A 25,331-nucleotide genomic window follows, 5' to 3' on the forward strand; every position below is an offset into this window, starting at 1 on the left:
TCCAACTCTTTTCCTCTATCATCCAAACTGGCCTTGCTTTGTTTCAGTTTTATTGATCTAACTGTAGCCAAAGCATCTCTATCAATGGTTTATCTGTCCTACACTGTTACCTCAGGATTCCCCAAAGACCCATCCTTAACTCTTCTTCTCCCTCATCTACATTGCGCTCCTCAGTGACATCAGCCACACCCACAGGGTCAACTTCTCCATGAGCACTGGTGATATATCTTCGCTTTTCAAATGTTTACACACCTTGTATATAAATTTCATGAGTTCCTCATTTGGTAACTGGAACATTATTTTTTCATCTGGTAAATTACCAAGGTGGGTTTGGCACTTTCCCAACAGGAGTCTCTGTAACATAACTTTAGATCAAGTAATGTTACATTCACAGTACCACCTGCTTGAAAGCACTCGCTTCATTTAAAAAAGAATAAATATGATTCTGTATCTTATACTTTTGAAGAAAATAAAGGTGTAATAAATTGATGGTGAGAAGCTATCTGGGCTGGAGTACTCTAAGCAACTGAAAGCAGGTGATAAAAATGTTCTAGCATGTGGCTTTGATATACAAGATTGATAGGCAGTATCCAGTATGGGTAAATAAAATTAGTAAACTGAGGATTAGCAGCAGTTGTTTCTATAAATTAATATAACATTTTAAATATTGGCGTAGGAAATGTGAAATATAGGTTGGAATTTTACATACCCATCCCTCCCCAGGAGCAGGCAGGCAGGTGGGGGTTGGGGGTAAGGGTGGGGTGGGCACATACCCATCCCTTGGGCAAACTGAAGCCCCAAGTGGGAGGTGAGAATGACTGCCCTTGATATCAAGGCTGCATTTAGCTGAACGTGGCATCAAGGAGCCCTAGCAAAGCTGGAGTCAATGGGATTAGGGGGAATCACAGCTAGCACAATAGAAGATGGTTGTGGTTGTTGGAGGTCAATCATCTCAGTCCCAAGACATCACTGCAGGAGTCCCTCAGGATAATGTCCTAGGCCCAACCATCTTCAGCTGCTTCATCAATGATCTTGCCCCCAGCATAAGGTCACAAGTGGGGATGTTCACTGATGATTGCACAATGTTCAGCACCATTTGCAACTCCTCAGTTCCTGAAGCAGTCCATGTCCATATGCAGCAAGACCTGGACAACATTCAGGTTTGGGCTGATAAGCAGCAAGTTACATTTGTGCTACAAAAGTTCCAGGCAATGACCATCTCCAGCAGGAGAGAATCTAACCATCTTTGCTTAAGATGCAATGGCATTACAATTGCTGAAATCACCACTATCAACATTCTGGGCTTTACCATTGACCAGAACTGAACCATTGACTGAATTCCCAATGCTGACCAGTCATATAAATGCTGTGGCTACAACAGCAGGTCAGAGAGTGGGAATTTGAGGTGCGTAATTTACCTCTCAACTCCCCAAAGTCTGTCCAGCATCTACAAGGCATAGGTCAGGAGTGTAATGGTATATTGTCCACTTACCTGGATGAGTATAACCCCAATCACACTCAAGAAGATTGACACTGTTCAGGACAAAGCAGCCCGTTTGATTGGCACCCCCATCCACCAACTTAAATAATCACTCCCTCCACCACCAACTCACAGTGGCAGCATTGTGTACCATCTAGAAGGTGCACTATAGCAACTCACCAATGCTCCTTCGACAGCATCTTCCAAGCCTGTGATCTCTGCCACCTAAAAGAACAAGGGCAGCAGATGCATGGGAATACCACCACCTGCAAGCCACACATCATCCTGACTTGGAACTGTATCGTCATTCCTTCTGGATTAAATTCCAGGAACTCCCTTCCAATCAGCATTTTAGGTCTATATGGACCAGATGGACCTCCTCTGATCGTTGCTGATATTTTACTGTGGGCGCTGGTTTTGGTGGGGGGGGTGCGGTGTCCCCTCCTGTTCAGGCATCGTGCCCCACTCCCACTCACCACAACCCCTTCCCCACTGCCTGGCTGATACCCGTGAGGCCATCCCACTCACTTTCTATTTGGTTCCTCATTTGGGGAATGAGAGAAGTTCCAGCAGTGGTCACTGCTCCCAGTGGTGCTACTGGGATTGGAGAGCTGCCAGTCATCTGATTGGCCAGCTGCTCTTGGAGGTGGGACATCTGCCCACAAGGGGATGGAAGCCACAACCTTATTAACTTCCTGACGCCCGTAAAATCTGGTCATGGTTTCCTCGGCTAGCAGAGATGGGCACGCCCTCGACTTTTCAGATGGCGGGCAGTAGGCATTGTCTCCATGTAAAGTTTGGCCCACAATTGTAGAGCACTGACAAGGCAAACTGAAAACAATAAACTAAATAAAACCATTTAAACATTGTAAACAATACAAAACATGATGTCAACAGCAGCTGTCTGATGAGCTGGTATGCAAAAGATCCATGCAAGTATTGGCACAAGTATAAATCAATGTCTTACCCACAAAGGAAGGATATGGCTAAAAGTTTAGGTAAGCAAGGCCCACCCAAATTGATTTTTAACCAAAGCAAACAAAAAAGAACGGAAGTATTAAAATTAGAGCAAAGCAGTAAAATCAGGTACAATCAAACAAATGGGGATCAATTTTGAGTGCCCTTGCTGCCATTAAGGAGGTGGTACCAAACTCAAAATCACATCAGTAGCCTTACTACTACATCATTAATACTTGGAATGTGGCTGGCTCCATTTCAAAAGAGACCTAATTCAGGTGATCTTTCCCTTTCAATTTGGAAATTGGGTGGTTCAGACACAAATGAATCATCATTTTGCATAGAAACTGAGCAGTGCCTGTGCAATGCAGGCTTTCAGCAGTTCCAAAAGGTAATGGAAGAGAAGAGGCTCTGTAAAAGATATGTCTTAAATTATATCTGTACCACAGGCACAAAGAAAATCTGTCCTCCTGCACCCCTGGATATACTCCACAATCACAACTACACAACCCACCTACCCTGGAAGCCCCAGCCCCATTTTCCAGAATTCAATCCAATGCGCTACATTCAGAAAAGTCACACAGACTTGAAACGCTAACTCTGTTTCTCTCTCCACAGATGCTGCCAGACCCGCTGAGTTTTTCGAGCATTTTCTATTTTTATGCCTGTTTGGCATCCTACAACTCGCCCTCTCAAAATCACGGGACTTTGCTTCTGGAATAGGAAACTGCACAAAACCTCAAAATCTAGCCCATGGGGATAATTTTGACTTTATGTAATAGTGTGAAATGGGTGATAGTACATCAGCAGACCGTTTTACATCTCTCCTCATTTTCAATTCCAATTTTGGAAATTTACGCTATCACACAAAGTTAAACTCACCCCCATGGTTCTATGCAGTGACCAACAGTTTCAGGAAGCATTTGCAAAGATGCTTTGAATGTGATAGTTGACAATTCACAAGAAATACACGCACAATGTTTCAAAACTGGCAACCTTGGGGCTGAGTCCATGCCAGATTTCTGACTTTGCCAATTTTCAGATTGGGGTGGGGTTAGTGGTCACTCAGACCACTCGGAGCAGGGAAAAAGACCAGGACTCGAAGCCGTACCTAGTCTGGTGCGGCCCATGCTAATGCAGCGCCTAGCTAAACAAGACGGTAAGCTATTTTACTCATTTAATAAAAATTAAGATCCATGCATGGCAGCTTAAAAATATCCAATTTCTGGACATCTCCAGTTTTCAGATAGCACAATTTGAGACATTGTATCGATATTACATTAGTGTGAGATTTATTAACAAAACCTGACTACGCACTGAAATGCTCCTTAATAGTGCTAGACTAATTATCAAAAATCATTTTAAACTTGTAAGACTCAGGGTACTGTTGCCTTTAGAATACTGTGAATGATTCTAGGTTCTTTGACACTGTTACATTGAAGAGTAGTTAAGATGATTGAGACACAAAAATACTCGAATATGATGAAGTTAGGTTCATAGAATTGTAGTTGGTTTCATTGCTGAAAGCACAGTGCACTGAGGGACTGGGAACTGTTTAGAGCCCCTCAGGCTGTACAGCTTAAAATGAATGTCTGCCAATGATTGTAATACTCATTGTTTGTACTGATACACCTTGTGATTCATGTTGTAAAAGTTGAACCTGATTGTATTTTTGTAATGGCGATTTTGAAATGGTTCGAAATGTTTTTGAAGATTCATGAATAAAGTATATTTTTGCAAAAAAAAAAATTAGGAGAGCGTGAGTTCCAGGTCTTCACGATAATAAAATAGACAATACTTTTTAAGCAGACTACTTAACATAAACTGTGATCACAAAGGACAGCTATAAAAAATTGGCAAGCTTCAGTAAGATTGCAGATTACAAAACCTAGAATTCTGGGGAGGCTGTACTAATGCCACACTTAAGTGGTTAATACTCCTTTAAAAGGACTTGAGTAAGTGTCTACTTATAAAGAGGCTAAAGATTACACAAACAAGTGTAGGCATGGATGATCTAATAATTTACAGAACACGCTCATTACAGTCCTGTTGGGACCATGGAACAGTTATCCGTGGAATGCAGCTGGTCAAGACTGAATAATGTGAACTTTAATTGGTACAGGGTCGATACTCCATAATTTTTATAATTATTACCTCTGATGTAAGGTAGAAACTGTGTAGAAATTAGTTTTTTGCCCTTGGAAGTTTTGCCTTAAGTTATTTCCGTCCTTCAGATGATTGAATAAATTTAGAAGGATCCAAAACCAAATAGAGAATTGAATATCCTTTTTTCATCTTTTTATGTTTTATGTGAGAACTTTTCACAATACTTGACAATGGCTGAAAACTGAGACCCTTATATTGAGTCATAATGCCTGTATTATTGAAACAGGTCAATTTATACTGATTCTAGACTGTCTTTTCTTTTAACGCATTCATGGGGATGGACAGCACTGCCAAGGAAGGCATTTATTGCCCATCCCTAATCGCCTTTACTGCATCACATGCCAGGCTATTTGAGAGGGCAGTTAAGAGTCAACCACATTGCTGTGGGTGTGGATTCACATATAGGTCAGACTGGATAAGGAAGACAGATCTCCTTCCCTGAAGGGCAATAGTGAACCAGATGGGTTTTTTATGACAATCCAGTGGATGTTTGGTCGCCATTACTGACATTAGCTTTAATCCAGATTTTATTGATTAATTTAATTCCCCAGCTGCCATAGGTGGATTTGAACTCATGTCTCCGGACAATTAGTCCAGACCACTGGACTACTAGTCCAGTAACGTAAATTCTCTGCTATCATTCCTCTGTTGTCCTGTGTTGCAACATAAATGGCAATCATTTTCAATAATGCCATTATGGGATAGACTTGGGGCATGGATCAAGTAGCGAGTTGAGAGATGGACCATTGTGTACAAAGATATTCACAAATTTTCTCACCTCTTGTGACTCAACATTGCATCATAAGATCATAACACATAGAAGGCCATTCAGCCTTTCGAGCCTGCTCCACCACTTGGTAAGATCATCGCTGATCTGATTCTGGCCATAACTCCACATTCCTTCCTGAGCCCCATAACCCTTGGCTCCCCTTGTTGATCAAAAATCTAACTCAGTCTTGAATATATTCAATGATCCAGCCTCCACTGCTCTCTGCAGAAGAGATTTTCAAAGACCAACGAGCCCTTTGAGGAAAGAAATTCCTCCCCATCTCCTTCTTAAATGGATGACCCCTCATTTTTAAACCGTGACCCCTAGTTCCAGATTCCCCATGAGAGGAAACATCCTCTCAGCATCTACCCTGTCAAGCCCCCTCGGAAGCTTATGGGCAGAATTTTGCCCTCATTGGATGGGCTCAGCAGGGGCGAGCGGGAACGGTGGGGAAACACATGCTGCAGCGCTTAGTGTTGCCTGTGGGGGAGGGGGAGAGGGCGAGTACGCAAGTTCACACATGAGCATGTGTGCATGCGAGAAAAGCTACCTGAGGTACAGAGCTGCATCAGGAAGATGAAGATCTTGAAAAGTGAAAAAGATTTAAAACATGTTAACAACATATCTCCTCTGTCAATTCAGCAATGACATGTTAGAAATTAGTTTGAAATTTTTTTTTTTATAAACGACAGATCAAAACTTCATCCCGCCTGTGGATGAGGTTTCACAAAAAATTCAAAGGCCGCTTGGCCTTTTTGCCTGCCCGCCAACCATAAGGTTCAACAGGCAGCGAAAAATTTAATTCAATTAGATCTTTAAAGGCCTTAATAGGTTTGTTAATTGTCGGCGGGCGTGCTGCCAAATCCTGCGTGCGCCTGCCGACCGAAATATCTTGCATCATTTTATGTTCGTTTGGGTACAATCTTTTAGATTCCAGTAAGTATGGGCCCAACCTGCTCAGCGTTTCAACATAAGCCAACCCAGGAATCAGCCTAGTGAACCTACTCTGAACTGCTTCCAATGCAAATATATCCCTCCTTGTATAAGGAGACCAAAAATGTATACAGTGCTCCAGGTGTGGTCTCACTAATGCCCTGTACAGTTGTAACAAGACTTCCCTACTTTTATACTCCATTCTCTTTGCAATGAAGGACAACATTCCCTTTACCTTTTTAATTACATGCTGTACCTGCAGGGTAACCTTTTATGATTCATACACAAGGGCACCCAGATCCCTCTGCATTGCAGCATTCTGCAGTTTCTCTCAATTTAAATAATATTCTGCTTTTCCAATCTCCTGCCAAAATGGACAAACTCACAATTTCCCACATTATACTGCCAAATTTTTGTTCACTCATGTAACCTTTCTATAGACCATGGCAGACTCTTTGTATCCTCCTCACAACTTACTTTCTTACATATCTTTCTTTCATCAGCAAATCTGGCTACAGTACAGTCTGTCCTTCATCCAAGTCATTAATATAGATTGTAAATAGTTGAGGCCCAGCACTGATCTCCGCAAAACTTTACTAGTTATAGTTCGCCAACTTGAAAATGGTGAAGCTAACTGCTTCATGCTGCTACTATGCAATAGCAACATGGGTGGTATTCGCCACTAACAGGGTGCTGCTGTCAAGCCAAAAAGACGTTCTGCCTATCACACAAATGAGTAATGTGGTATATGAATTTCAGTGCCAGTGTGATGCTAGGTATGTAAGCCGTACGTCCCAAAGACTGGCGGATTGTATCGAACTGCATGTCCAGCCGCTGTTTGCAAAGGGCAAGGTATACACCATACCCAACCAGCCTATGCTTGCAAAACTCAAAGCACAGTCTCCAACATTAGATGCGATTCTGTGACTGGACAACATTTGCTAAATAATCCTCAATGTGCTAAGAATTTCGCTGAAAGCCAATTTAAGATTGTTAGTTGGGCCGGCAATGTGGCGCATCTGCGTGTACTGGAAGTTACATATATTAAAAGACAGGGCCATATTCTTTGCAGGCAGAAAGAACGTGTACACACATTGCGCCTGTTTCAGCTAAACAAAATAAGTGACAGCCATTCGCTGACTCATTCCTCAGGGAAATGCCTTGACTGCTCAGGGTCAAGCTGCCTGGTTTAAATTTCAAACAATGCTTGGCAGTTAACTGTCAGTCACCATCACTGGTGCATTCTCCATGGCAACGCCTCTACCAATCACTTCAGAACCAATCAGCACCCTCTTCTCATACAGTATTAATAGTTGTTTCCCTCTTATAGTGATATCCTGTGATGTGTCCTATTGAGTGCATGGTGAAATGCTTCGACATGTCTCTTTTATGAGCAATAACCTGAAAATGACCCATTATCCTGAGCCTCTGTTTCCTGTGAGTTAGCCAGTCCTCTATCCATGCTAATATATCACCCCAACACCATGCACTCTTATCTTGAGCAGTAACCTTTTGTATGGTGCCTTTTCGAATGTCTTTTGTAAATCCAATTACACCACATCTACTGGTTCTCCTTTATTCTCAAAGAACTCTAATAAATTTGTTAAACATGATGTCCCTTTCACAAAACCATGTTGATCTGTCTGATTGTATTATGATTTTCTAAATGACCTCTATCTCCTTAATAGTTGATTCTAGCATTTTCCCAATGACTGATGTTAAACTAACTGGCCTATTGTTTCCTGCTTTCAGTCTCTTTACTGTTTTGAATAGTGAGGTTTTTCAATCTGCTGGGATCCTTCCAGAATTTAGGGAATTCTGGAAGATCACAACCAATGCATCCACTATTTCTGCAACCACTTCCTTGAAGACCAGAGCATGCAGGCCATCATATCCAGGACCTTTGTCAGCCTGTAGTCCAACTCAGTTTTCATATCTTTGTAATTGCCATTATTTAAGTTTAAGGCACTAGTTTCAGACCCAAGTTTCTCACCGTCAAGCTGAAAGTGAAATTCCATCATGTTATGATCACTCTTACTTAGACGATTCTTTACCATGAGGTCATTAATTAATCCTTTCTCATTACACATTACCAGGTCCAAAATAGCATGTCCCCTTACCAACTGTGCACATTGTTATGATATGGCAGGTGCTAATTGCTGGGCTGACCAAATCCCAAAGGGAAACTTGGTCAAGGTATCAAAATGATTTGTAATTTGTATTTTTATTATGAGAAGGTACGTGGACTGAAGTCAGAAGTAAAGATTCCATTATGATGTTTGGAGATTTTAAATATGAAATTAAAACATTTATTAACAAAAGAAAACACACAAGATTACAGTTACAGTTAAATTTAGTTTACAACCTTTCCCAAAAGATTTCTACTTAGCTAGACTCACAAATGAACACCCTTTTCCAAGCAACAGTCCCCATAGATTCTTAATCTATAAAAAACCCAGTAATATTACTGTAAGGCTCCCACTGTTGCTATAGGAGAGGTATTTCACAAGCTTCTCTCTCCCTGTCACTCAGCAATGGAAATCCAAGGCTTGTAATAAAACCTTGCTTTCTGGAAAACAAACACTTCTCTGGGGTAGCTAGAGGCTGCTTACTTCACAGGTCTGTCCTCGCACAGCACACTCTTCAAGATATCAAATGGCCACACCATCCATACAGTTTTCAATCTTTCCTTAAATATGTTTTTTTCTCTTTCATCTTTAAACCCATTATTCTCAACTTTTTTTGGAAGTTACCTTTCCCAGAATATAAAAACCTTTTATGTTCTCTTTATGACCACTACTTTCTGGAAAAATAAACTTCATAACTTTGCTTAATTAATTTATGATCTTTACCAGTTGTAAAACTTCCTTTTATTTCTCTTTGAAATTCAACAGTTAAAAATTCAACCCCTTATTTATAAGAAATAGAAGCAGGGGTAGGCCATTTGGGCCCTCAAGCCTGGCCCGCCATTCAATAAGATCATGGCTGATCTGCCCCAGACCTTAAATAAGAACATAAGAAATCTCCTAATGCAAATTCCTATTTGTGTTGCATTTACTTGTATTCCATCTTAACGTATTCATCTCCACTTCAAAATGCCTGCTTTTACACCTAACCCTTTGATGATTTAAACCTTACAGTCTGACTGTCTTCAGTTTAATTAAATTAGAGACATACACACACGCATACCCCCCATTAGCCTGCTTCACAGTATCCCACAGTAATATTGGAAAAAATAAAGATCAACATGATCACCATAACATGTGCTCTCAGTGTTGAAGTGGCTGATACTACTTTGCGACTCCTGATGTTAGGACCAACATCAGGAACTCACCACATAGTACAGAACTTTGAAGATATTTAAACTTTTATCTTGGGGAAAAAAAACAACTTATTGCACCAATTTGTTATAATGTTTTCTCCATTAGATTTCATTTTCTAATCCTGTTCACCACCACAATAACAAAAAGTAAATGCTAGTAGGAAGATTAACATGAACAACTTAAACAGGTGCTGGAAAGCTAAGCAATGGAGGAGCTAATGTGTGTTTAAAATAAAGAACAGGCAAGCTGGTAAGCAACAGCAACAGTACAGCCACAGAAAAATTATGTTGGAGACTTAATGAAGCAGTTTATTCATAATTATTCCCTCAAGCTGGTTACAGAAGACTGGAAAATTTAGAATATGTTTTACTCATCTATGACAGCTATACAATATTTACCATACTCACATATATATAGAAACAAGTCCAGATATGTAAATGCATGTGTCCGCATACAAACAAATAAACAGTGAAGTTCGCTGTGACTCATGGGTCAAGAGTTTCAGTCAGTAATTATTCGGGGACTTCTGGATCACTAACATTAAACATACACCACCACTGAAAAAAATCTGACAAAACCATGTTGGACCAGAAGGAAAGGAAATGCCTTATTTAAAAGGAGTAATTGTTTGGCGAAAAAAAGAACACTAGGAAAAAATGCACAAAACTAATGGGGACTAAATTCGAGAACCCTTGGAAACGGAGGCAGAGGTCGCATTCGTGCTACCAGCTGCTTTCAATGATTTCAGCCACCAGCACTAACCGCACACTCTTGACTGGTTGAATGTCTGTGGTGGAGGGGAGAGTGTGAGGGGAATTGAGGGGGTGCACAATATAAGCAACTAGCACCAGTTTAGTCTATTTCTAACTTCTGAAAGAAGGAGGTGCATTATGGCTGAAGCAGGTGCTGGCATTTGTGGAGGGCCTGAATCTGCTCTGTAACACTTATAACAATGACATAACATGCGGAAAAGTACGCTCCAAGGCTTTTGGATACTGTATCAGAGATCTTGGAGGAGGTGGAAAGCAGGAGAGGTGAATGTAACCAGCAGAGTTCAGGAAATCCTTTATGTTCAAACACAAGACACAATGGAAGAGGATAGCCACGGAGGTCAATGTCAAGAGCTAAGCCCCAAGGACGTGGATGCAGTGCCGCAAGAATTTCACTGGACTTACACGCATAGTCCTGGTTAGTGAATACATCTTTCAATTTCATATCCTACCACTAGCCTCAGACACTGCTCAAATTCACCACACCCCCCCATATATCACGAGCTGGGAGAATTCCCGGGTCCAAGAACCTGACTTCTAAAAATGGCTGCCTGGACGTCGGGATTAGTCAAGGGTTGGGGGATGGCAGCAGGCTACATTAGAATTTGGGGCAGGCAATCCTGGAAGTGCTGAGGAGGCTGCCAGGTGCAGAGGAAGGCTGGGTGGAAGGCCTGCTTTGGGGCTTCAGCACTGTGTCCAAAATATTAATAAAAAATATAAAACATGAAACATACCACACACCCCCAAACACTCTCCATGGCTGATCCATGCCCGCCCACTCCCATGGCCTCTCATAGCTTCCATGCCACCTCATTCCTGTACCCACCCCCAAGGCCCTTTCTAACCTCAGTGCCAACTGATGCCCCTCCACCCACACCCATGGCTCTTTACAGCCCCTATACCAACAGTGCCAACACTTGCCAACTTATACCCCTACTCACCCTACTCACCACCCTTTGCCCTTACACCTACCATGCCAACTCAGCCAATATGCATGGGCAGACCCATGCAGAGATGAGATAAAATAAAGTGTCTATTGCAGACTTAAATAAAGTGTCTTTTGAAAAAATACTCATTCATATGGCAGAATTTCCCCCTCCTCATAACGGGGGAAAGTTCAGGAGTGGCCGTGTGTGTGTGTGTCTCCGATCCGGGCCCCCAATTGGGGGCATGCCACCATTTTACGTTGGGGGGCCAATTAAAGCCTGCCCAGAGCAACGTCCGCCAGGAAGCGCCATGCGAGTCCTGTGTAGGCGGAGAGGGGGGTGGGGGGGGGGGGGATTGCCTCAGCCAAGAATGTGCTCTTTCGTGCATGTGTGCGAAAGAGCGCACTCATCTCCCTGAGGCTAAGTGCTACCTCAGGGAGATCAGCGGCAAATTTAAAAATGGTAAACGTAGAGAAATAAAATTTCCCTGACATGTCCCCTCATGTGACACTGTCACATGAGTTGGGACAAGTCCATCACTTTTAATCAAACTTTTATTAAATTTTTAAAAGCCTACATGAAACCTCATCCCATCCGTGGATGAGGTTTCATGCTTTTTCTGAAGCCCGTCAGGGCTCCCAGCCTGCCCGCCAACATTAAGGTTGGATGGGCAGTTCCATTAACTAGTTGAATTAGTTGTTAAATGGCCTCAAATGGCTGTTGACAGGTCGGTGGGTGCACAGCTGATTCGGCTGTGCCCCCGCTGGCCTGGAAAGTGAAAATGACACGGGGCGAAGTCAGGAGTTCTGCTCCCCGCTCGCCGACCTCAATGGCCTGGCCATAAAAACCCATTTATTACATTTACATCCCTTCAACTACATAAACCTTTATAACAAACATTTCATTCAACTACATAATCCCTTATAACAACAGGCATTGAAATTCATAGTCCTTACTTCAAACAGTCTATAACCACTTGTAGCTGTCAATCAAACTGTGAAATGGCAAGAACCCTACTGCGATAATGGATGGTTGTAAAATCAGTCATGTAGCAGTAATCCAGTAATGGAAGCAAAAACCAGAAGAAACCAACCAGCAACTAACTTATAAAGTGTTCAGCTGTGCAAGTTTAAGGGAAGGTGTTATCTGGAGTCCTGAGCTCCAAAATAGCACTGCTGGTCTCATATCTGATTAACATCAATTGGCCTGCACTGAATACTTTTGGTCACTGTTCACTGGGCGTGCATACTAATGCCCATATCAATATGGAATATGGCTGTACCCTGCAGTTGCCATTTTGGCCCAAACAGCACATGGAACATTCAAATAACATCTAAATTTTGTGCCAAACCTGTCTTCTTTAATTAGAAAGAAAAGAATTTAGACTTATATGGCACCTTACCACTTGTCTCAGAAATGTTCCAAAGTGCCCCACCTACAATGAATTTCTGTGAAGTAAGTGACTATGGTTTTGTAAGGGAATGCAGCAGCTCGATTGTGCACAGCAACAATCCTCAAGGCAGCTATGAGATGAATGACCAGTTAATCAGTTTTGGATGAGGAAAGAAAATTGGCTAAGACAGCATGAAGATTACCTCATATTCTTTGATAAATGCCATGAATTTAACATGCACCTGAACAAGCAGATGTGTGCACTCATTTTGTAAATGTGTGTATGTATAGTGTAGATTACATAGTTTAAAGTGGAGCTTCTGATTCAGGGGGCAGCAGCTGAGCCAAGCTGACAATTACAACGTAAAATACCTTTGCCCCAATTATTACAGTTTCTGTGCCAGCTTAGCTCCATCTTAGATTTTACATGGAAAACAAACCTGACATTATCTCGGCAGCACTACAAACATGAGAAAGTGTTCAGCAAATCATCTTAATAGAGAGAATAATGAGTCAGAGGAGCTATGTATCATTATTGTTTGAACAATATCATAAATACACAATTTGAAAATGAGTTTTGATGCAGCTTGTCATTATACCATGCAGTTATAAAATATTTAAAAAATTAAGCATTGCCTGGATGCATTTTCAATGACAATGGTTCCTTCTTACTAACTGGAAACGTATTGGCCCTGAAGTGTCACAGTGGGCTTCTAGAACGGGAACACAGCATCTTCATCTAAAATTTCTCAAAGGCATGAAACAATGTAAAAATAAACAGCTTAATGTGTTCATTACTATAGCAGAGCGAGCGATTTCAGATGAAAATGTTAAGGAAGTAGTGTCTCATAGTGCAATGCCTGCAATATTGTTGTTGAAAACTGGCACAAAAATGAGCGGATATACTTCTGAAAATCCAACCGAGTCAAATGATTTGGCATTTGGCTTTGCTAAGAGACAAAAGAAGAATTTTAAAAATCTTAAAAAGAAATGGTGCAATTTACTAACTTACTAAAAAGTGATGTTTATGAGAAGGGAGGAAATAGGGTTGTGAAAGTTGATGATACAGATGTAAATTATTCCTATGTTTTCTCTGAAAAAAGAGACATGTCTAATCTTTTCGTATTGCACTCATCAGGACACTCACAAGAATACCAATATAAGGGGAAAACAACAATTTATACTGTATGTGAAGAGAGTGCTGATTGGTTGGCAGGTGATGTTGCCATGGAGAACGCACCAACATGGTGATTGACAGCTAACTGCCAAGCATTGTTTGAAATTTAAACTGGCCATCTTGACCCTGATTGGTCAAGGCATTGACCTGAGGAATGAGTCAGCTTATTTTGTCACTTCTTTTGTTTAGCTGAAATAAGCGCAATGTATGTACATGTTCTTTTTGTCTGCAAAGACTAGGGCCCTGTGTTAATATATGTAGCTTCCAGTACACGCAAATGCTTAACACAGCGAGCCCAGCTGACAATCCTAAATTGGTTGTCAGCGTAATTCTTAGGACATTGAGGACTATTCAGCAAATGTTGTTCAATTGCAGAATTACATCCAATGTTGCACACTGTTTTGAGTTTTGCAAGCATGGGCCGGTTGGGTACATTCTGTCCCCTGCCCTGTTGCGAACAGCGGCTGGGACATGCTGTTTGATACGACCCATCAGTCTTTGGGATGTACAGCCTACATAGCTAGCATTACTCTGGCACTGAAATTCATATACCACTTTACTCATTTGTGTGATAGGCAGAACATCCTTTTGGCTTGATGGTGGCATCCTGTTATGGCAAACACTACTCGTGTTGCTACTACACAGTAGCAGCGTGAAACAGAGCTTCACCTATTGCTCAAATTGTTTTGAGATACCTTGCCCTTCCAGGGTAACGAGGTAAACTGGGCACTTTTCAGGGCCGAAAATTATGCCCTTAGGCCCGGTTCATGAGCTTGAGTGATACACAGCGCAAAATGATCTGATCAGGGTAGCCATTACCCTGCAGGAAGCCTTTGATGCACCCTATTTCAGTATCAAACTTGCATGCTGAGCAAATGGCTTGGGCCTTATTTACAAAGTTGCCAATAAGACTAATCTTATAGAGCATGGAACTATGAGAATCCCAATGCATGTATTGACCAGTGAAGGTAGGCTTGCGATAGATCGTGGTAGAGAATCCCCTAGCAAATGTCTCAACTAGTACATCAAGGAAGGGGAGTCCATTTGACTGCTCCATTTCAAAGGTCAATTTGAGTGCAGGAAGGAGCCCATTAAGACATGTAAGGAAATTGTTACGTGCAGCTGCTGATTTAAATGTAGAAAACGTATCATCCACATATCAGAAATATTATGAGGAGTAGGAAGTTAGGTGTATTTCCATCAAAGATACATTTCTCATGGAACCCAACAAGGATGTTTGCGAGAGCTGGGCCTAGAGGGAATCCTATGGCAATAACAACTATATGCGCATACATAGTGTCATTAAAACTGAACTCAATTGCTTGAGTTGCCGAGTTCATAAGTTCAATGAATACTGATTCATGCAATGGTGGTGTGTCTAGATCACCATGATATTGTGCTACAGCGCAAATATCTATGGCTTCCTTAAGTGAAGCATTGGTGAATAGATTAGCAATGTCAAATGAGCACATGGACGTAGCGTAGCGTTGCTATCGATATGCAAGTCCTGTATGGCCTTCACAAACGTGAAGGAGACCTTCACACTGTATGTGGAAAACTTGGTCAAAACTGGTTGTAACAATTCGCCCAGCCATTTGGCCAACTCATGTTGCCCAATCTACCTCAGATTGCCCTGGAAGGGTAAGGTATCTCAAAAATTTGAGCAACAGATGAAGCCAGCTGATTTACATTGTTAATATGCAGTGGCAACATGAGTGATATTCACCACTAACAGGATGCTGCCGTCAACCCAAAAAGACGCTCAATCTATCACACAAATGAGTAATATGGCATATAAATTTCAGTGCCGGTGTGATGCTAGGTATGTAGGTCGTAGGTGCCAAAGACTGGCAGATCATACAGCATGTCCCAGCCGCTGTTCGCAACGGGCAGGGTACAGACCGTACCCAACCAGCCCGTGCTTGCAAAACTCAAAACAGTGTCCAACATTAGATGTAATTCTGCGATTGGACAACATTTGATAAATAATCCTCAGTGTGTTAAGAATTATGCTGACAACCAATTTATAATTGTCAGTCAGGCTTGCAGTGTGGTGCATTCGCACATACTGGAAGCTACATGTATTAATACACAGGATCCTATTCTTTGCAGACAGAAAAAACAAGTACATACAATCAGGATCAAGTTGCCTGGTTTAAATTTCAAACAATGCTTGGCAGTTAACTGTCAATCACCATCACTGGCGCATTCTCCATGGCAACGCCACTTGCCAACCGATGAGCACTCTCTTCACATACAGTATACAGTTTAAATTTTCATCTTCCCCTTATATTGGTATTCTTGTGAGTGTCCTGATGAGTGCAAGACCAAAAGCTTAGACATGTCTCTTTTTTCAGTAACACTCAAGTTCGGTACTACCAAACAACTATTCCTATGTTTCTTTAACAAGTGAAAGATCAAACCTTGGAGCGCTAAAATTAGTTACAATGCAAGGGTACAAATGGAAGAAGAAAGACTTGTATTTAGACGCTTTTCACTGCCTCAGGACATCCCAAAGCCAATGAAGTGCCATTTTTTTCTTTGAAGTGTTGTTACAGTCATAATGCAGGAAACACAGCAAGATTCAACAATCAGCAATGAGATTCTCTTCAGGTAATCTGTTTTAGTGATGTTGGTTGAGGTTTAAATATTGACTGAGACTTCTCTTCAAAATAGTGCCATGGAATCTTTTATGTCCATCTGCGAGGGCTGGCAGGGCCTCAGTTTAACATCTCATCTGAATGACAGCACCTCCTAACGTGCAGCACTCCCTAAGTACTTCGTGCAGTATCAGCCTAGATTTTGTGAACCCACAGCCTCTGACTCAGAGGTAAGAGTGCTACCAATTGAGCCATGCTGGCAAAGTATACCTGATATTCAGTGTTATGACTGCTAGACTCTATAAGACTTTACGTTTTAAAATGTGTTTTATTTAAATTAAGGTAAAATAGAATGCCTTGGAATGGAGGATCACAATTGTTACAGCACAGAAGGAAGCCATTCAGCTTGTCGTGTTTGTGCCGGCTCTCCAAATAAGCAATGCGCCTAGTGCCATTTATCCTACCTTCTCCCCATAACCCTGCATATTCTTCCTTTTCAGATAATCAATTCCTTCTTGAATGCCTCAATTGAACCTGCCTTCACCACACTCTCGGGCAGCGCATTCCAGATCTTAACCACTCACTGCAAGTTTTTCCTCATGTCTCTATTGCTTCTTTTGCCAATTACCTTAAATCTACACCCTCTCGTTCTCGATCCTTCCAACAATGGGAGCAATTTTTCCCTATCTACTCTGCCCAGACCCCTCATAATTTTGAATAGTTTTATCAAATTTCCTCTCAGTCTTCTCTTCCCCAAGGGAAACAGTCCCAATTCCTCCAATCTATCCAAGTAACTAAAGTTCCTCATCCTTGAATCCATGAGATGGTGTGAAGTTGTACTGAACTCTGCCCAGGGACTGGCCCATGCCATCTGGTTGTCATGTCAAATCCTATTTAAAGTCATGTGTGAGTTTTAACACCTGAACACAAAGAGAAAGCAACTCTTCTTGCTGCTTGCAGTGTCCCAGACTCTCAGAGGCAAATAGACTGAAAGTTTTGGGAAATAAGACCCAAAACAGGTGCTGCAGGCAGAAGGAAAGGACTGCTTCAGGGTTAATCATCAAGCAGAGTGCTGGTGAGGACAGAACAAAAGAACAAAGTTTGTTGAGGAGAGTTCGGGATCAAGGAGGCACAGTGGATCCCTTGCTGCTGGAAGTCCATTCGAGAATGCTCAGAAGATTGAGTGAAGGGGAATTTGTTTAAAAGGGCACTGGAAGATTCACAGTGGTGACGCAGAGATAAGAGAGCCTGTTGAATTGCCAGGAGCCATTTGGGACTTTGAATACAAGGTTACGTATTTGTTGAGAATGAGTTATAACGTATAAATGTGGGGTGGTGTTTTTGGTTACGTTACCAAGTTGCTGGGGAATACGTTTTCTATTATTTAATTGTTGTCTATTGAGTAATGTTTAGGCTAACTTGATTTTAGTGTGTTTGCTAGAGTAAAAGTCTTGTTGTGCAATCCTTTGTGTTGGTCACTGGGGAATTCATACCTTTTCTACCTCTTTTAAAAAGTTGTAGGTTTCTGTAGGGATTGTAACAACTGAGATTTAGTTAATTCTATAATAGTCTTTCCTTTCAAACTCAATTGTATCAAGATTAAGTAAGGATGACAAGAATGTATGAAACATTCCTGTTGGCATTGTTTGCTAAGCTGCGATGATACATTCGGATTTATTTTGTTCCAAATGCACTTTTCTAATGGGTTTTAAATGCATTGGCCATATAGTCACATATAGTCTGTCTGATGCAATGAAACTTCAGTAGCTTTCAATTTATGAGTAATTCCATCCTTTGAGCCTGTTCTGCTATTCCACAAGATCGTAACTGATCTGTACTGCAACCCCAGTTAACCAAGTTTGCTCTATACCCCTCAGTACTCTTACCTAATAAAAATCTATCAATAAGTACTCTTGGAATTTTCAATTCACCCTGCAATCACTGCTTTTTGGGGAGAATTCCACACTTCTGCTACCCCTGCCTGCCAATGGAGGCACAAAGGAAATCAGGGGTGCTCAAGAACCCAGAATTGGAGCTTCAGAAGGCCAAGGAAGAGAAGTGAATGTAGTATTGATGGGTGTTTCCAGGACCTCAGCCTGGTGTTAGAGTCGAATAACAATAGGTGTGCCAAATCACCGTTTAGCAGAAATGAGCCCATATGAGGATTCAGGCCTGCACCATGGCTTAAATCCCCAACAATGTTAAAAAATTTGGCCTTTTTTTTCAGTCCACCTAATAAAGGGGCCAATGGTGTTCTGGTAGTTCCTTCCAGCGGTGCCTGGGAGCCCCTGTTCCCTCCAGACTTGGCACTGTAGGCCTCATTCCCTGGCCTCCTTTTTCAGGAAGGATTCTAGCGCATTCCTAGCACTGTACAGGGGCTGCTGTGGCATCATTTAAGTAAAATGACCCCCCCCCCCCCCCCATCTGACCCAGTGTATTTTGGTAGGCAGGCACTCCGGAGGTCACCAGTCAGCAATCAGTGCACTGAGAACCTACAGCCATGGATTTTTGTGGCCAAGGAATTGCGGCAACTTTTTTTCGGTAGAGGTAGAATGCTGACAGAAAAGATGGGATGGATTACTAGCAGGGGTAGTGAAAGAGAAAACTATGGCTGTCTTTTGAAACCAACTGAATGAATTCCTGTTAGTGAATGAGATTCAAGGCTATTGAAATGATTTTCTTGTCCCCAAAACCCTAGAAAATACATTGGCAGTAGACTCAACCAGTACAGGTAATGTATACGGCTCTTGTCTATGACCAGGACTGTTGGTATTTCCTGTTCAAGAAGAAGAAGCAGGAAATCTGATTGCAACTGCAACTGTGGCCTGAGTTTTTAGCTTGTCGGGTGAGCATGGTCGACGGGACCGGAAGTGGATGTGAAACTTGTTCCCGCACATGATCGGCTCCATACATCAATTTCACACTGGCTGGCCAATTAACTGCCAGCCAGCATGAAATGAGCGATAAGAGGCTCAGCTCTGCCGGCCGGGAAGTGAGTGGGTGCCAGGGCCAGTAATGATGCGGGCAGGAGTTTAAATGGAGCTCCCTGAAGGCTGGAAGACTGTATTCAAGAGCTTCAGGGAGCAGCTTTAAAAATCAAATTGTTTGACTCATCACTTTAGTTATTGTGCTGTTACTGTCTGCAGTATGTCATCCGCACCTGCAGCCCATGCCAGATGGGATGGAAATGCCCGGAGCGAGGCTGCTCCCCCCCCACCTCCCCCAACCTTTCGGATGAATGTCTGTGGACTTTGCTGGAGGCAGTGTCCGACATGACGTTGTGCTGCCGCAAGACGGTAAGAGGAGGCCACCTCACGTAACAAAGAAGGTCTGGACAGAGGTGGCAGGTCAGGTCAGCAGGCATGATGTCATACGTAAGACCTGGATCCAGTGCAGGGAAATGTTCAATGGCCTTCTGCACTTTGCCAGGGTGAGTACTGAATCCAGTTGGATCCTTACGTAGTCTTTGTGAGTGGCTGCACTTGTTGGTGCTTATGAGTGTGAAATGCAGAGCTTAAGGTGGCACATAATCCTGTGCCTTGGTAGACTATGGCTGGCATGTATGTAAGGGTGAGGTGCAGCAATGTAATGGGCACCAGAACCTGTGTCTTTTGGGGAGGTGGGGGGAGCTGGGATTTTCCGGCATGTTGAGGGGGACTAATGACAGCACTTTTATCCTTACAGAAAAGGAGCCACAACACGCAGGAGTGAGGACGGACAGGTGATGGGATCGCAAACCTTCTTTTTCTAAGTCAGGCGGAGGAGCAAGCCCTGGAAATGTCCTGTGAGCATGGAGCCAGGTCCACTGGTCACAGAGAGGCAGGGGTCTCAGAGGAGGGTAAGAGTCCAATGGACAGGGAAGAGGTTGGGGGAGGATCTGAGAGATGTAGGGCAGTTATAAGTCTGACATGTGAAATCCACTAATCCCCGTTGCTTGTTCGTTTGGAAAGCTTTGCTCAGCCAGATGTCCATTCTGAGAGCCAGATGTCCATTCTAAGAAGCAACCAAACTGCATGTACTCTGAGTTCGTAATGCTATTTCATATTTTCATTTTTTCTTCCTCCCTCAAGTGGAACATCATCACAACCCCAGAAGGGCCCTGATGACACTCCCTTGGCATCAGAGGATGATCTGCGGCCAGATGCACCCCTATCACATCCTCCCTCTGCACCATGCACCAGAGCAGATACAGGCACGTCGGGGGGCATGTGTGTTTTAGAGCAGGTGACAGTCCAAACTGGTGAAGGGCACGTCACACTCGCCTGAGGAGCTGACAGAGGCAGAGAGTCCCCAGGGTGCCGGCAGCCAAAGGATTGCTGAAGACCAGGATGATGCTGAGTCTGGGGCAGATGGTGAGCCTCTGGAGTCGTCCATCAGGTGGCAGATGCTGGCTTTCCTGCAGAATGCATGTAGAGATTTGCAGAGATCCCTAAGGGTCTGCACGCCATGATCTCAGTGTTGGAGGAGTCCATCCAGAGCATGAGCACTGTGTTGGCCCAGGGCTCCAAATGCACAGCCTCCTCCATAGACCGAATGGCGACTCTCATGGAGAGGCAGCTCCAGGGACAGAATTAGGGGCTTCTGGGGTTGCATTCAAACCTGCAAGCCCACACACTGGCAGTGACCACAGTAGGTCACTGCTGATGTCAGAAATGGATGAGGCATCTAGTGACTCTGCTAGCTGCCCAACCATTTATGGTGAGCAGACAAGTTCAAACCAACCTCATGTTGGTGGAGGACCTGCAGCTCGCATCTGGAGGCCACTCTCAGGGCGTTCTTGATGATGGCAGCAGCTCCTCTGCCAGTGACCATTGCATTTGAGACCGCGACGACTGAAGAGTGCCCAGTCATGGCAGTGGACTCTTATGCTCAGGCGGGGCCTACACAGGCTCTGATACTACAGGACGGCCGCCAAAGTCATCAAGGCTAAAGGGCATCAGAGTCAGCAGCCTGCCTCCAATCCAGCTGCCAACAAGGGGGAAGTGCCAATATGTAACGCTCAAGTGGAAATTTAAGTCACAATGATCACACAAGGGGTCTCAGGGGTGAATAATTTCTCTTTGGCACAAGTGTACTGGTGCATATATGTATTTCTTTTCCTTCAATATTGAAATGTTAGATAATGGCCTTAGTGTGCTTCATGCAGTTGTTAGGAAAGAGGCCTGGGAGACATGTGTCAAACATATGAAGGGCTGCAAAGTTTATTCCAGAAGTCAGGACTTGAGTGGAGGGTCACACATCAGCACCGATCGGTACGGTGGTGTTTCCCTTACCATCACCTTGACTCTTTGCTTTGGATTCCTAAATGAAAGTCCTCTGAAGCAAGGCCTCCCTGGTCTCCCTCCCATAAGGATACTCACATCAGGATCCTGCTCTTCAGGCTCCTCCTCAGACTCAACACTTAAATCATCCTCTGGAACAGCATTGCTGTCTTTATCCTTCAATGGGTCCCCTCTAGAGAGAGCAAGATGGTGCAGTGCGCAGCAGACAATGATAAGGGAGATGCGTTCATGAGGTATTGCAGTAATCTCCTGAGTGGTCCAGACAGCGAAACCTCATCTTCAGTAGGCCTATGGTTGTCACAACCTTGGCACCTGGGAGTGACGGAGGATGTCGGTATCATGGCAGCTTCCTGGATGCCTGGCACAGGCCTGCAGCATCTGACTTTTGTGGTCACACACAATCTGAATGTTGAGAGAGTGTAAACCCTTTCTATTTACAAAGGCACCCGGCTCCCCTGCTGGCACCTTTATGCGCACGTGTGCAGTCAATGGTCAATGAATACAGGGAAATCTTGCAATTGCAGTAAAGTCCCTGGCTTGCTCTGCCTGGCTGGCCTCGTGGTCTTAAAGTGAATAAAGGTGCTGACCCTTCTGAACAGTGAATCAGTGAACAGCTTGATGTAGCTGTGGGCAGCTGGTTGTGAGACACCACATAGATCTCCCACTGACCCCTGGAAAGAACCTGAGGCATAGAAGTTCAGGGCCACTGGCATACAGTCGCTACCTACACAGTTGGAGGCTATTTTGGGGTTGACTATTTTGCATTACTCCTTGACAGTGTCCCTGGAGAGGCGGAGCCTTCTTCGGCAATGAACCTCTGACATATCCAGGTCATGTGATCACTGCCTGTACACTCTACCTGCTAGGTAATGGTGCCTTCTCCAGGCCCTTCTGCCTTGCACTTCCTGCTGGCCCTGCACCCCTTCTGGCGCCGCTTCTCGAGCCATAAGGCTGACTCAGGATGGTGCCAATGGGTAATTGACCTTTTCTCCCTTCTAGCTCTCTCCTCCTCTTCTGAGGAGGTCCCTCCAGCAGAGTACACAATGCTCATTTTTGTAAAGATGGTTGCACAGGTTTCTGCACAGAAGGGGTCTCCCAGCAGAAAGCTTCTGCAAATGCTTAAAAATCAGAGAGTTCTCCAAAACACCAAAAAGTTCCAGAAACAATCTCTAAACCAACTCCAAACAACTCACAGCAAAACCCCTAACTCCCCACCTTGTCAACATCCTGTGGCCTTTTATCCCGCCCTGGATGTAGAATGAATGAAAAACGTGCAAGTGGTCTGGTTCGTGCACCAAGCACAAAAGTACACAGGCCACTCAATATCGCTGTCAACTGGTCTTTAAAAGGGCTTAATTGGCCCTTTAACTGTCAGCGGGCACAGTTTTGTCTTCTGCACACGCTCGCCGACCGAAGTATCGTGAGGCAGCGTGATGATGTCGAAGCACCCCACCCCCCCACCGAAGTCATCGTGCCCCATTTCCCAACCATTCGCGTCTATCACGCACCCACTCGGCCAGTGCAAAATTTTGGCCTGTATTTCAGGTCATGTAGCAGCAAACAGAAGGCACAAATTGGGTATAGTTATCTGAGGTACAGAGTCAGGTGTGATTAAAAAGGCAAAATACAACTTAAAGTCTGCCCCTAGGACCCTCACAGGCCTTCTGAGATCCAGAAGTAGGCCATCTTCTTTGATTGACTGACCACTTCTGGCAGGTCACCTATCAGTCCTACCCCATCCACCTTTGCTTGCCACCACAAAAAAAACATCGGAATTAATCAGAGAAATTATGCTGTTTTTGACGAGACACCAATGAGGTGATGTCTGGTTCCAAGCTGGAGAGCTTCAGTCTCAGGTCAGGCTCCATGTATGGTCACAGTTGCTCTTCCTTGTTTTCAGCTCCACAGGTACTGAAAATCCACACTTGAAGCTGTGCATTGTAAAAGTAACAAACCTAGCTTATAAAACTGCTTCTGCTTATGACGACTCATGCCGCACACAAAATTGTTCCACCTCTTACTACACAGATGTGGCTACATGTATGCTACTTGCTTGGCAATCAGAATTTTGCATCTAACATGTAAAACTCAATTTTCCCAAATTAATTTGTTTTGGATGATCTGTTTGGTATTAAGTTATGCTACAAGGCAGAATTGAAGTCCAGTATTACTGTAACATGGCCTCCAACCATGCACCTAAGCTGTCAAAGGCCTGCATTATTGGGCCTCCGTGGTGAGGGACCAGAAACAAGGACAGATTAAGAGGGCAGTTGAGGCCTTGCCCTGCAAGTTAACCAAACCTACTTTATTCTTTTGATTTGTTTACGGTAGCAATTTTAATCTTATCCTTCAGGCAGTAAACTGAGGGGATTGGTCACCCATTTTACTCATCATTAATTTCAGCCATTATAAAAAACAAGCAGCCGACCCTGTCAGCTTTGTACTTTGCACATAGATTAGTTAAAACTAAAACAAAAATAAAAATACCTGGAAAAACTCAGCAGGTCTGGCAGCATCTGTGGAGAGGAACACAGTTAACGTTTCGAGTCCGTATGACTCTTCAACAGAACGAAGTAAAAATAGAAAAGAGGTGAAATATAAGCTGGGACTCGAAACGTTATGTGTTCCTCTCCGCAGATGCTGCCTGACCTGCTGAGTTTTTCCAGGTATTTTTATTTTTGTTTTGGATTTCCAGCATCCGCAGTTTTTTACTTTTATCTTAGTTAAAACTACGCCCCTATAATTCCATCATTTTCCTTTTGGAGGATGGAAGGGGCATCTCGACTACAGATATTAGGGTGGATTCTGACGAGATCTTGAACACAGTGAGCACTGGTTGGAAAATTGGGTGAATGAACTTGTGCAACTGTTGTTCTGAAATAACAAGGTGACCTTACAAGTGTGAATGATTCAATTTTAATCTTTAAATACAACTGTTAAATGCCCCATGTTGAATTTATACATCAGCAGGCAAAACTCAGAGCGCGGGGACATGGCTTTCTGAAGGGAGGTTTCTTAAAAGGAAAATATACATAATTGGTGAAATTTTTCTTGTTATAATTTCATGTTCCTTTGCTCCAGGTTGCTGTGTTAATTGCTTTTTTCTGGGTAGTCCTCTATTTGCCCTGTCCCTCATTTTGGGGATTTTTTTTTGTTCTGCCAATACTCTGCTTCATTCTGCTTACTGTTGACTTTGATGTCAGACCTTGCAAAGTGTTGAAAGTGGGGTTCACAACATGTTGCACAACTTGCAGAGGATTTTGCGCGAAGACAACAAAGTCAGGTACAGCGGCTGCAAAGCACTTTGATGTTACTCATTATTGCCTGTGACCCCAAATTTATAGGTCATATCCATGTGCGCCTGAACTGTCACTGGACACATGTTTTTGCCAACTCTGTACCAGAAAGATGGGCTGCCACCCGGTTGTATCATCTACTGCACAATGCTGCATGGTCACAGAAACATCTCACACATCAAAGACCATTTTATAAAAAACAACTAAGATGCCTTACTTGCATCATTCTTACGCTATTTGAAGGAGAGCAAGATTAGTGG

The 25,331-nt window shown here is 43.2% G+C and overlaps 1 protein-coding gene across 3 annotated transcripts in view; it reads right to left on the bottom strand.

The window, feature by feature from the left end:
* The window catches only part of bach2b (BTB and CNC homology 1, basic leucine zipper transcription factor 2b), a 317,454-nt gene that overhangs the window by 27,547 nt on the left and 264,576 nt on the right, over positions 1–25,331 (bottom strand). The window lies entirely within an intron of this gene.

Source organism: Carcharodon carcharias, chromosome 5, assembly GCF_017639515.1.
Source record: "Carcharodon carcharias isolate sCarCar2 chromosome 5, sCarCar2.pri, whole genome shotgun sequence".
Taxonomy (NCBI): Eukaryota; Metazoa; Chordata; class Chondrichthyes; order Lamniformes; family Lamnidae; genus Carcharodon; species Carcharodon carcharias.